The sequence below is a fragment of the Balaenoptera ricei genome, chromosome 11 (assembly GCF_028023285.1).
Source record: "Balaenoptera ricei isolate mBalRic1 chromosome 11, mBalRic1.hap2, whole genome shotgun sequence".
Taxonomy (NCBI): domain Eukaryota; kingdom Metazoa; phylum Chordata; class Mammalia; order Artiodactyla; family Balaenopteridae; genus Balaenoptera; species Balaenoptera ricei.
Window position 1 is genome coordinate 24,883,234 of NC_082649.1, and position 12,874 is coordinate 24,896,107.

Below are 12,874 nucleotides of genomic sequence, written 5' to 3' on the forward strand. Positions count from 1 at the left end.
GTGGTTCAGGAGATTATTTTTACTCCATTATGACTATTTACTTTCTAAAGTGATGCATAATTTCATCTAAAATATCTCTAGGAAAAGTGATACAAGCCCAGTCACAAAGCCACAATACCTGAAAGAGTGCTCAACTATTTATGGAAAATTAGACTGAGCATTAGAAGACACCACAGAACAGTACTAGTTTGCCACTTGAAATAGATCAGTCATGTTGCCTCAGATGAAAGGAAATTGCCTTCTTGACTCCTTGACTCCTCCTGTGAAAAGTAGAAACATGTTATTCCACCAAGTAAAAGCAAAGAAAACCCACAAAGACCGTGCTAAGCATCACTGCCTTTTCCTGTGAGATAAGGACTCACACTTGCTACAAACCAGTTTATAGGTTTGTGTTCCTTTAGGCTCTTTATGTGAAAGCCAAGGGGAAACCTACAAATGCCCTCTAGAAAAAAAGCTGTCCAAATCATTGAAGCTTTTGAAGAAATTGTGAAAATGTATCTTAACCTTCAGTGATGCTCAGAAAGAGATTTGTGAGAGAGTATAAACAGGGTGAATAAATGCCTTAGACCAGGGTTCTCAATGGGGACGGAGATGGTTTTGCCCTTGGAGGACATTTGGCCAATGTCTGCAGACATGTTTGGTTGTCACACCTCAGGGGAGGGGACTCCCAGTGGGTATTAGCCAGGGATGTTGCTAAACATCCTACAATGCACAGGAAAGCCCCTACAGCAAAGAATTACACAGCCCAAAATGTCAATAATGCCAAGGAAAAGCATTGCCATAGACCATCGGCTGTCAGCGTGCTGAAAATCTTTGGCACATTTTTTTTGTAAATAAATAACTGGACTCACATTGTAATCATTAAATCAAAACATTTTAATCATAAGCTTTTGACATCTCCGCGTTATGACTTGAGTGTAAGCCAAGAATCTTCTGAAACCCTCATTGATATTAAATATGGTAAACTTTGATATTGTAAAGTGATATGACCTAATATGCATGTGTTTCATCAAATTCTCAAATATCCATGTTTCATTTAGTTTTCTGGATAAAGTGCAACTGTTAAGATGAGGTGATAAGTGATGGTATTTAGGCATTGGGTAAGTAACAATTCCAGATTTCAAGGTCTATGTGTGTGCTATTAAAATTCATGCCAAAGAAAATTACAAGTTTCTACATGTCATGGGTTGTTAGAGGATTTTTTTTTCAGTAAAAACCTCAAAAGTTAAATTCTCAAAATGCCAAGTAACCGTAGTAATTAACTGGTGTTAATGAATTAAATCAGTTCATGAAGTTTGAAGCTTATTTATCTATATACACTTGAACAATAGATCCCCATTTTTATAGAGAGAAAGCAAAGTAGCATGAGATTTCTTGCAGCAAAGGTGACTTTGTGTTTACTTCCGTGACCTTGAGAATCTCACTCTATTTCCTTGAACCTCTCCTTTCTCTCCTCTCTGAAGGACACAATCATTCCTAACATTTTTCCAGCTGTATCATCGCCATGTGACAGACAAGGAAGCAAGGCTCAGAGGCACAAGCCCAACATCCGACATGACACATGAGTCATGTGATCCTGGTTTTCTGAGGTTTAATCTAGAGCCCCTTCCTCACCCAGCCTGCTTCACAGCAATATTGTGAGCCTCGAATACACTATGGCAGCACTTTGAAAAACGTAAAATGGAGTTGAGTATAAAATACAAGTAGGGGGGACTTCCCTGGTGGCGCAGTGGTTAAGAATCCGCCTGCCAATGCAGGGGACACGGGTTCGAGCCCTGGTCCGGGAAGATCCCACATGCCGCAGAGCAACTAAGCCCGTGTGCCACAACTACTGAGCCTGCGCTCTAGAGCCCGCAAGCCACAACCACTGAGCCCGCGAGCCACAACTACTGAGCCCACGTGCCACAACTACTGAAGCCTGCATGCCTAGAGCCTGTGGTCCACAACAAGAGAAGCCACCTCAATAAGAAGCCCGTGCACGGCAACGAAGAGTAGCCCCCGCTGGCTGCAACTAGAGAAAAGCCCGCGAGCAGCAACGAAGACCCCACACAACCAAGATTAATTAATTAATTTAAAAAAAATACAAGTAGGTGATATGACGACAAGGGGCAGAGGGTCCCTGAGAGGTGTCTCTATGCCCTGCTTCGTCATCTTAGTCAACTTCCCTTTCCTCCCCGAGCTGTCCTCCACCAGAGAGTCTCCAAACCACTCACGTGTCCCCGTCTTTGCTTGGGGGAGAAACCTGGGGCTACTGGGGCTTCTCCTCACTGCGTCTCAGCTGTATCCTGCATCAACAGAGCAGATGTCCAAAGACAGGTCAGAGCTTGAAGTGCTGACTGGAGCAAGAATTGAGGGACAGCCAGATGGGGTGGAGGGAGCCCCCATCCCCCAGGGCTTTGGGTGAAGGAGGATTTAAGCCACCTCACCCAAACTGAAGGAAGAGCCAGATCCCTGAAGATGAGATTCCAGTCAGAATCGCATGTTAACCTCCTGGCTGTAATCCTCTGGAAAGTGAAACTGAGATGGCGAGTGAACTTTGGCTGGGTTTAGTTATGAGTTCTTTAGAGCTGCAGACCAAACCGTGACATTTACACTCCTCACCCTTCCCCAGAAAGCCAGGTCCCATTGGACACCCATCTGTGCCATCTCATCAGGTCTTCACACAGCACCTCAGGCTGGTGGTCTGTCTACAGCATCCCCTCTACCTACCCACACGTCAAGGACTTCCATCTAATGCCAAGTTTCCACCAGAATACAGTGTGCATGGGGCTTAGAGTAGGAAGCACGACTGAATACCTAATATCCTTCCCCTCTATTCACTGATGAGAAAACAGAGGCCCAGAGAAAGGCATTACCTTCTCCAGGATCAGAGCGCCAGGCCAAGGTCTCCTCCGTGCTAGTTTATTGCTCTTTTAACTTTGGTTCTTTATCTCCCTTTGCTGGGTAATAAAGAGCTTAATTATTCTCAGACATTAAACCAAAGAAATTTAATAAGCTTCTCAACACAACGTTTAGGCACAAAAATTATGATGATGGAAGTTATAGGCACATTTTGTGTGTGTGTGTCTGTTTTGGTTTAAGTTAGATTTTCTTTTAAAGTCCTCTTAAGTCCATTTTCTTGAATCAGAGTGCAAGTACCCCTGGGGGTCTGCAGATACGGGCATACTTCCTTTAATTATGCTTCCCAGATATTGCATTTTTTTTTTTTTAAACAAATTGAAGGTTTGTGGCAACTCTCAGTCAAGGAAGTCTATTGGCACCATTTTCCCAACAGCATCTGTTCACTTCATGTCTCATGTCACATTTTGGTAATTCTTGCAATACTTCTAACTTGTTCATTATTATTATTTTTGAATGGTGATCTGTGATCAGTGATCTTTGATGCTACTCCTACAGCTCACCGAAGGCACAGATGATGACTAGCATTTTTTAGCAATAACGTATTTTTAATTAAGATATGTACTTTTTTAGACATAATGCTACTGTACACTTAATAGACTACAGCACAGTATAAACATAACTTTTATAAGCACTGGGAAGCCAAGAAATTTGTGTGACTCCCTTTATTGTGATACTTGCTTTATTGTGGTGGTCTGGAATCATACCTGCAGTATCTCTGAGGTATGCCTGTATATTCTCAGGAATTCAAGAGTTCTCCAGAACAATTTTTTTCTTTTTTTCTTATTTATTTATTTATTTATTTATTTTTCGCACGTTGTGTCTTTGTTGCTGTGCACGGGCTTTCTCTAGTTGTGGTGAGCGGGGGATACTCTTCGTTGCGGTTTGCGGGCTTCTCATTGCAGTGGCTTCTCTTGCTGCTGAGCACAGGATCTCCGTGCGTGGGCTTCAGGAGTTGTGGCACACGGGCTCAGTAGTTGTGGCTCTCGGGCTCTAGAGCACAGGCTCCGTAGTTGTGGTGCACGGGCTTAATTGCTCTGCAGCACGTGGGATCTTCCCCGACCAGGGCTCGAACCTGTGTCCCCTGCATTGGCAGGCGGATTGTTAATCACCACGCCACCAGGGAATTCCCTCTCCAGAACAATTTAAATTTAATTTTAGGTGTTCATTTCAATGTAAAATAGAAGCATATACAACATTATGGTGTGGTAGTGTTTAAGCTGAATTTTTTTCCTGAGGTTTCTTCCTCTCCTCTGGTATGATCAGCCCATATTTGGGCCATCTAACTGGAAACTGCTATTCTTAATGAAGAATGTTTTCCCTCCAATCTTCAGTGTAGATAAAGACCCTTCCCATTGTGGAGGATGAGGGGTTTGAAGAGGAGACAAAAATAATTAAACATTGGTGAAAGTTCCTTTACCCTGTTTCTTTCTCTCAATGAGGGTAGAAGGGACCGTGCCCCACTTCACCTCTGATTCCCAGAATGGCAGCGGTGCCACAGACGTCTCTCTCCTACAACAGAACCAAAGAGCAGCAGGAAAGGGAAAGCTACCCAAGGCAAGAAGAATTGTGCCCTGGAAGCTTCAACTATTAGAATGAAAATTTGCTGCCTAAAATGCTGGCATGGGGTGATACAGGAAGAGGAGAGTGATGGTATGGATATAACAGTCATCATCACCAATATGGGAAGGACAGGGACGAGCAGGGGCAGTGTGACCATGACATACAGTGGGAGCCAACGCTGTAAATATGAGGAGAGCCTTCTGCACCAGCCCTGCACCACCTCCTACCTGGGGACTTAGAAATAACCCTGGGCAGAGAGCTGTTTTTAAATTATTAATTGTTGTGAAAGCCACGGAATTTTCTGGAAATTACTAGATTGACCCCTTTGCTCTAAGACATTATAGGGCTTGACATAAAAATTAGGATCAGTAATAGGAAAACACAGAAATTTATTTTTTCACACCCAATTTTGTGGTATGAAAATATTCTACTCATGACACATATTCTGTATCGTCTTGATGGTATATGTTGCTGGAATTTTCCCAGGACCTTAGGACTTGTCTTTGCGTTTTGTTTATGGTCAGTCACATTAGCACCAACTGACCGCTTAAAGAAGCTCTATTTAAAATTTTATGCATCTCTTCACAAAAGGCCCGTACATACACTTTTTCAAGGGGACCCCAGTTTTGAAATAAGAACTGTGTCCTGAATTATGGATATTCATTTTGTGTAGGGACATGTTGGTATGTGGAAGAGAGAGGCATGAAAACAAGACAAATGCTCCTATCAGTGAGGAAACCAGGGAGAATGAGGATTCCAGAGAAGGCAGGAGGATGGAGGGAAAGGGTGTCATACATCAATATGGCCACCAGATGGCAGCAGAGACATGCTCACTGTCTGCCCCTCAAGGGCTTTTGTTCAAAACCTGATTCACTCCAGACCTTTCCTCCTCCAAATGCTACTGTCCTGTATGACACACATTCAAGACTCTCTTAGCTAGTAGATGACAAAAGGAGCCCTGAGCTTAGGATGTCTGAGATTTAAATTCTAGTTTTGCTATAAATTTGGGCAAGCTTCTTCTTTGGATAATTCTGTTCATTTCTGAGGTTTCAATTTCATTAGCTTTAAAATGTACGCTACTCACATTTAAACATTCCTAAAGGGTATGTGAAAATATAACTGTGACACAAAATCCCTATTTAGGTTTCATTATTGGGAGTAGAGAGTCTTGGAAAGGTCGGAGGCTAAAACAATAGGGGAGATAAATGAAAATAAGAGAAAAAGCCTTATTGAGAGAGGACATCAGGACTCTTGCTATGAATTCAGAGAAATTCAGGTGATCACTGTCAACTTCTATTTGGGGGACCTGGTGGAGATCTATTTTGAGAGTTGTCAGTGGACTCACCATAAAGGTAATAATTATTTCATGGAGTCCCCTAGCAATGGGTCTTATAAATGTAGAGGTCTCTCTGGGCAAAAGAAAGAAAAAGTATCAACTCAACTCTCATATCCTGGTGGCATAGCAGTCTATCATTCTACTGTCTTCTTGGTTTGTTTTCTGACTAGAGGGGAGAAAGCACTGGCAGGGCTCTGAGATGCCCACCCAGATGCTGAGGCACGTGTCTAATGTTCCCCAAAGCACAGAGTGGGGAGGGGGGTTGATGCTCAGAGTTGGACGGTGGGCTTTCTTCATATGCATGACCACAGTGCAGTTGGCACCTCGGGAAGGGTAACCTTCTATGTCTCTCTCCTCCATCACCTTTGACGCTCTGGAACAACTACAGATAGGAAAGTCTGACTCTCGCTATTGTTTGGAAGAAGCCCGAAGATCTAAAATCTTGTTTAAAATAACATTTCTTGGATCTGTTCCTCTCGCAAATGTGTTTTTCTGACACAGGATAAAAGATAATTAGCTTTGATAGAGGGGGATGATTCCCTCACTTGAAGGCAATATTCGAGTCTAAAATGAGAAGTTCAAGCTACCCGTAACAGGGACAGTAGGGGGAGGAAGTAGACCCACCAGGAGGGCTTTGTGTGGAGGAGGAAGCTGACCAAACAGGGGCAAGTCAGCAACCCTGACCTCTGGGAATGTTGCACCCCAAAGGGTGGTGTGTTCCCAGGTATAAACAGCCTGAAGATTAACCCAAGTCCTGAAGGGGTAGAAGCAAGTTACTCTGTGTCCGTGGCCATATTGGAGGCTCCGCTGTGATATCTCAGGTCCATAGAGATGAAGGTGATGTGGTAATAAATGCTCGGGGAAGATCTCTGAGGACTCCTTGGTGTGTATATCTCCCTGTCCTACTCTACCTTATCCAGTGTCACCTTGGCCTCAGTAGGGGACACAATGGACATGGAATTGTGCTTCTTTTCCGGAGACCTGCGGGGCTTAGGGCCATGACCATGTTCCTTTAAATCAAAGGGAAGCACGGCATTACCATCTGGCCAAAACCCAGGAGGAAAAAGAATCAGTGACAAAGTGAGATCCTACAGACTGAGGAATCATTTAAAGGAGAAGGAAGAATATAGTGATTTCTAAAGTTCCTGCCACAAAAATAGGGTAACTGTAATACTGTGATTGGCCCCAAGGACTCTCATTCAGATCCAGCTTTCTTAACAAAATCTCCCCATCTTACAGATTTTCCACCAGAAGTCAGTATAAAAATAAAAAGCAGTGGAACTTTTGCACAGTGGTGCTTAAAATACCGAAACATTTAGGGTTGGGGACTGAGCTAAATCCTAGCTGAAGAGCTCATTGTACTGTTAGAGCCATCCCAGTCTTAGAATCCAAAAAGTGTCTGACAAACCAATTACTCCTCTGAAGTGTTTAAATTTTTTAAAATGTACTTTTAAATTTCAGTTTTTACTTTGAAATTTACTTTTGTGAGAAAGTTACAGAATTGTAAACACAGTCACTAATTATCATCCATGACTTTTCGAAAGTGATAAAACTATGTAAAATTGATTCCGCTGCAGGTTTTAGCCTGTAGGAGTGAAGCTCATGGGAAGAGTTGGTGAAACACACACTAACGCACTAGCAAACTAGCACAGATGCCTCAGTTTGGGAATTAGGAGGACCACAGGATGTGTCTTAATAACTGCAAACTCCTCCCAGGACCCCAGAGAATGCACAATCACAGAGATAGCCAAGCATCTCACACCGGAAATAGGAGAACCTTCTGAATGTTGGGGAAAAGAGGGTTAAAGAAAAGCACACCAACCTAGCAAGCCTCCTGCCTTTGCACCCTTGTACCCTCCCATACTTCCTTGGTTCAAATACTGTGCTCGGCCCTCCTGGCAGTCCCAAGCAGGCTATTGCAGTTCCTCATGTGACCAGTAGATGGCATGTTTGTCCAAGAACGTGCACCAGGTTTCAAGGAGGCTAGCGACTTTCTGAGTGCGGTGGGGAGGGTTGAGAGCTGGGTCCTAAAATGTCCCAGATCCTAACTTCCAATCTCTTCCTTTCGTAAATTTTGCGAAATGGGAGCAGAAATAGGAAAACTGATGCTGCTGAATCTGCTCCAGTCTCCTGGGGCTCCAGAATTCGGTGACTGAACCACCCTATAGATACAAGTGGGGATGGGAGAAGAAGAGAAGGAGAGAAAGACACGGAAAGAGAGACTGAAGGGGAGGCGAAAGGAAAAAGGAAAGGTTTCTTGAGAGAGAGGCTGCTTCCTTATCTTACATTCATTGTTACCGTGTTTCATCACCAGGCACTCCTAAAGAAGCAACGCTGAAAAAATTATAAATCCAGTTCTCAAGGGCATTTACAGTTTTAAGAGGAGAGAACATAGGCACTAAATTATAATAGTTCAGTGACGAATGAGGGAGTCAAGAAAATCTTTATGGAGGAGATGCTTCACGGGATGGAACATACGGCATGGTTCATACTTCACTGAGAGCTGTGAGCCACGGGTGCAAGAGCTGGCGGAGGTGGAGCAACTGTCAGGGACACAGAGCTTTCAACATCGGAGAAATATCTACTTGTGGACACACGTGAGAATAAAGAGTATTCCAGATATTGGCAGAGAGAAAGGAAATCTACACCCTGAAGGCTATGAAAATTATTTAAACTGGAACATGGAAACAATTGGTGACTAGTTCCATGATCACGTCTAAGATGTTTAATTAACTGTATCTGGTTGTAATTTAACATAAAATTGGGTATGAGAAACAATCTTTAAAATATTCTTTAATTGTTTTGATTAATCAGGCTTTATTTCTCAAAATAATATTACTTTAAAGTTTAATGTAAGCCAAGCAGATTTCCCGTTGTTTCAGACTCTTTTGGACAAAGAATGAACATTGCAGCCTGGAAAGCATTTTATATGATTACATAGAAAACCCTAAGAAAGTTATTAAAATGTCCAGAATGTGTGAATTTAACGACGGCAATATACAACAAAACAATTGTAATCTTATATGCTAGCAGCAGAATACTGCATATAAAATTAAAAGGTAATTCCAACAGCGATAAAAACATAAAATACTTAAAGGTGAGTTTAACCAAAATATGTTTGCTCTCTCTACAGTGAAAACTATAAAGCTCTGATGAGAGAGATTAATGAAATCTCAAATATATGGAGAGATAGTATATGGCTGGTTGTGGAAGAATTGATATTGCTGAAACACCAGTTCTCCTCAACATAATCCTGATCAATGTTCCCAGCAGGTTTGCTGTGTAGAAATAAACAATTCTAAAACTTATAATGTGCAGGGTAAAAAAAAAAAGTGGTAAAGGCAAGAAGAAACATTCTACAGCCAAGATACCTAAATTATGTACAAATATGAAAAGTCGTTCAACCTCCTCAGTACTAATCAGAGGAATGCAAACCAAAAACACACTGGAAAAATAATAAAAATGTCGAAACATATCAGTTGTAAGCAAGGATGTGGAACAATGTTTCTGCCAGTCTACAGCTGATGGGAGTATAAATTGATGCAGTCATTTTGAAAGTCAAAATTACATAGTAACATTGAAAAGAGGTACATACTGCATTATACTCTTAAATATGCACCTAGAGAAACTGTTGTGAGCTCATAACAACTTTATTCATAAGAGCGAAACATTGAAAACAACTTAAGTATCTGTTAACCATTGAATGGTTACATAACTTTATATATCTTCATATAAATTATAGCTAAATTCACAAACATAAATAACTTTCTTAGGGCTATTGAAAGTGACCTTCACCTGGATTTTCGGAGTGGTGCATATTCAGCATTGGCTCTCTCCTGCTGGCCACTGTGTAGGGCATTAGAGTCACTCTCGCATGGTAACCAGTCACTTTCTGATAGCGTTCCGTGCTGACAGTGCTCTGTAAGCAGCACGATAATCATAATTCCCTTATGGACGTGACCACCCCCTGGAAGAACTCAGCAGTCCCACAATCCTCACTTCTTGCCTAAATAAGATCAGCTCAGCTGAAATTAATTCCTGGTGCATGATGACTGGTGTGTAGTTGACATAATCAGAAGACACAAGAGCAGGAAATATCACCAAGGAGGAGCAGGTCCACGTGGGGAGAGCGCTGTCTGCAGCTGCTCACATGGTCAGATTTTTTTCTCCGGTCTGGAAACCATTCAGAGATTTTTATCATAAAGAAACATTTACATCAGCAGAGGAGAAGAGTGAGGGAAAATCCAGGAACTGTTGGCGAAATTAGGCAGCTCTCCGCGATAAGCTCTATGTTTGGCTCCGTGGTCCAGTGACATTATTTCTTCTGGGCACCAGTTCCAGCCTCTGCCTTCAGTTGTAGCTTCTGCTGCTCCAGTTACCGATACCTGCAAAGCCCAGGCCAAAATCCCTTATTCTAGGGCTTCTCTGCTTGTCCTCCCCTCCCTCATGATTACTTTTAACAGCTTCATTGCACTGTTGTGTGTCTGTACTTTATTTGTTCAACCTGTCACTTGAAATGGACATCTGAGCTGTTTCCAGTCTTTTCCTACTGCACATAATTTTGCAATAACTAAACTCATGTGCCCCTTGGGCAATTTTTCTTGGGGAGCAGTAAGACTGGTAGGACTGAGGAGCAATAAATCTAAACAGAGAAGAGGAATGGCAAAAAAATTTTGTCAGGAAAGTACCAAAGCCCCCTCCAACCCTGGCCTGCATCCTAGCACATCAGAGCCAATCTGAGAGGCGAACTTTATAGGTTTATGGACCCTGACCTTCTGCACCAAACTTGCTTCAACTTTCCAGAGCCATCACCTTGAAGCATGCTGAACATATAGGCAGATTTTCAAGGGTGAGAGATGCCTCCAGAACAGGAATATAATCCAAAGAACCGGCTTCTCTCTCAGGGCAACTCACAATAATGTATCAGATCCTTCACAAAAGAAAAAAATATGTATATCTCTAGGGCTCCTACCTTTTCTCCAGGGTCTTCTGTGTTGTGTACTGGACCTCTGGTGAGACCCATCCTTGTGATTTCAGATTTGGGGTCTGAACAGGCTGAGTGGGTATGGGGGTCATTGGCAGCCCTATCACCTCCCCTCCACCCTTATCTCACTGCCCAGCACCACACAGCTGTCCCTACTTGAAACTTTATCCTTATACCTTCTCCAGGTGGGAGCCAGCATAAAGCAGAAATTGATTCTTTGTGCAGTTTAAGTGCCTGATCGTCACTCTTGGCTTTCTCTCTTGGCCTCCAGACGTGCCTACAAGGCTCTGCATAAGCAAGTATGGGTCTCTAGCTGCTGACCATTATCAGCAGTTGCTCTGCTGTCTCGTCCAGGGCAAAACAGCCCATACCGCAGCTGAATATGTTGAGTTATTTCCCCACATGTGACATCAGTTTCACAGAAGCCTGACAGAAAGTCTACCCAATTGCAACAGGAGTGCCACTGAAACCAGCCTGATGAGGGGACACGTGGGAACGGTGTCATCCAGTGCCTGGTTGTTTAATGAAGCCCAGTGAGTACACTGGTGCGTGATCCAGGTGTGACATGGTGCAAGCAATATGAATGGAACATACCTCCACCATCCATATGGGGTCACCATCAGGGACACATCCTAAGTGTTATAAAAACTCCTACCTAAGACTAGGTTTTCCAGATCATGGACTTTACGTGCCTAAAGGTTTAATGATGGTAACTCTCATCTCACTTTTTCACAGGAGACTTCCTGTTCACTGTATTCCCTACCCCTTTCCCCAGAATCCCAGGGACATCTGCAGAGTCCAGGTGAGCATCAATCCATGTGAGGGATGGAGGACCCTTTGCCCACACCTTCATTTGGGGGCTCTAGAGAGCTTTTTAAGGAAAGTCCCAGCTTTGTACGAGGGAGGAGGCTGCAGCAGTGGTACGTCTCCCTGGCATTGAGCATCAGGACGATCCCAGACAGGGTAACGCCAGAGGAAGAGGTGCTCTCCTGTGCTGTGAGTGCTTTCAGAGTAGACAGAAACCTGTTTCCTGCAATCCACATATATTGAAAACCTAAATTATCCATGCAGGTAGGAGCAAAGCAATTCACAAAGAGAAATGGTAGAATTTCTTGATTCCCAAAGCAGCGTTGATAGACAGCAAGAGTGACGTGATGCAAAAAAAATTATGAGTCTAAAGATAGAAATAGCATCTTAAGGATATTCAAATACCGATTTCAAAAGTATTATTTTTAAAAAAAAATTTTTTTTAGTGTTTTCACATGATGTACATTGGGACAAATCAGAAGAAATACAAATGTTAAATGTCATATGGAAGTTAAACCCATTGGTTATTAGACTTAATCATGAACATATAGGGAAACTACCTGCCTCAAACTTTCTGCCACTTTGATAAATCACAAGGTGGTGGTGATAAGGAGACTTGTTTGGGGCTATGGTGCTACTACAGGAAAATGCGGGAAGAGTGATCAAAGCAAGATGGGACATTAGTAACCCCTTTATCTGTGTAAATGTAGAAGCAGACACTTAATTAGAGGGGGATCTCTAATAACACCGAGGATGTCTCATATACACATATATGTGCAAAAAATAAATAAAATGAAAACGGTCCATGTATGAAGACCCAGGGAATCTTCTTAGGTTTAATCAAATATTCAGGCTTACTTAGCTCTCAGATTCACTCAGAAGGATAGCAGACAGAATCAAAGCATTTCAAGGGAGCAGCATCTTATCATTCTCTTCAGTGGGAGAAGTTCTTGAAACAGTCCATAATGCAGACCAGGTGCTGGTCTCTGCCCACCTCACCCCTAAGTGACAGCTTAGGTGCAAGATGAATTTACACCTGTGAAAGTGGCATCTACCCTGCGGTAGAATCCTCATCTTTTTGGAGTCAATGCCCTTTGCATCAAGTTCATGAGCAAAGCTTCCAGACCCCTGGTAAGTGCATGCCCAATTACAAGGGTCACTGCATTCAGAGATGCCCAAGCTATGTATGGGTTCCCACACTTGTTATAATTCATCAGATATTCCTCCTAGCCAAATACAACTTACCAAGCAAAAGCCATTTTTTACAATAGATAATTTTGTCTAGA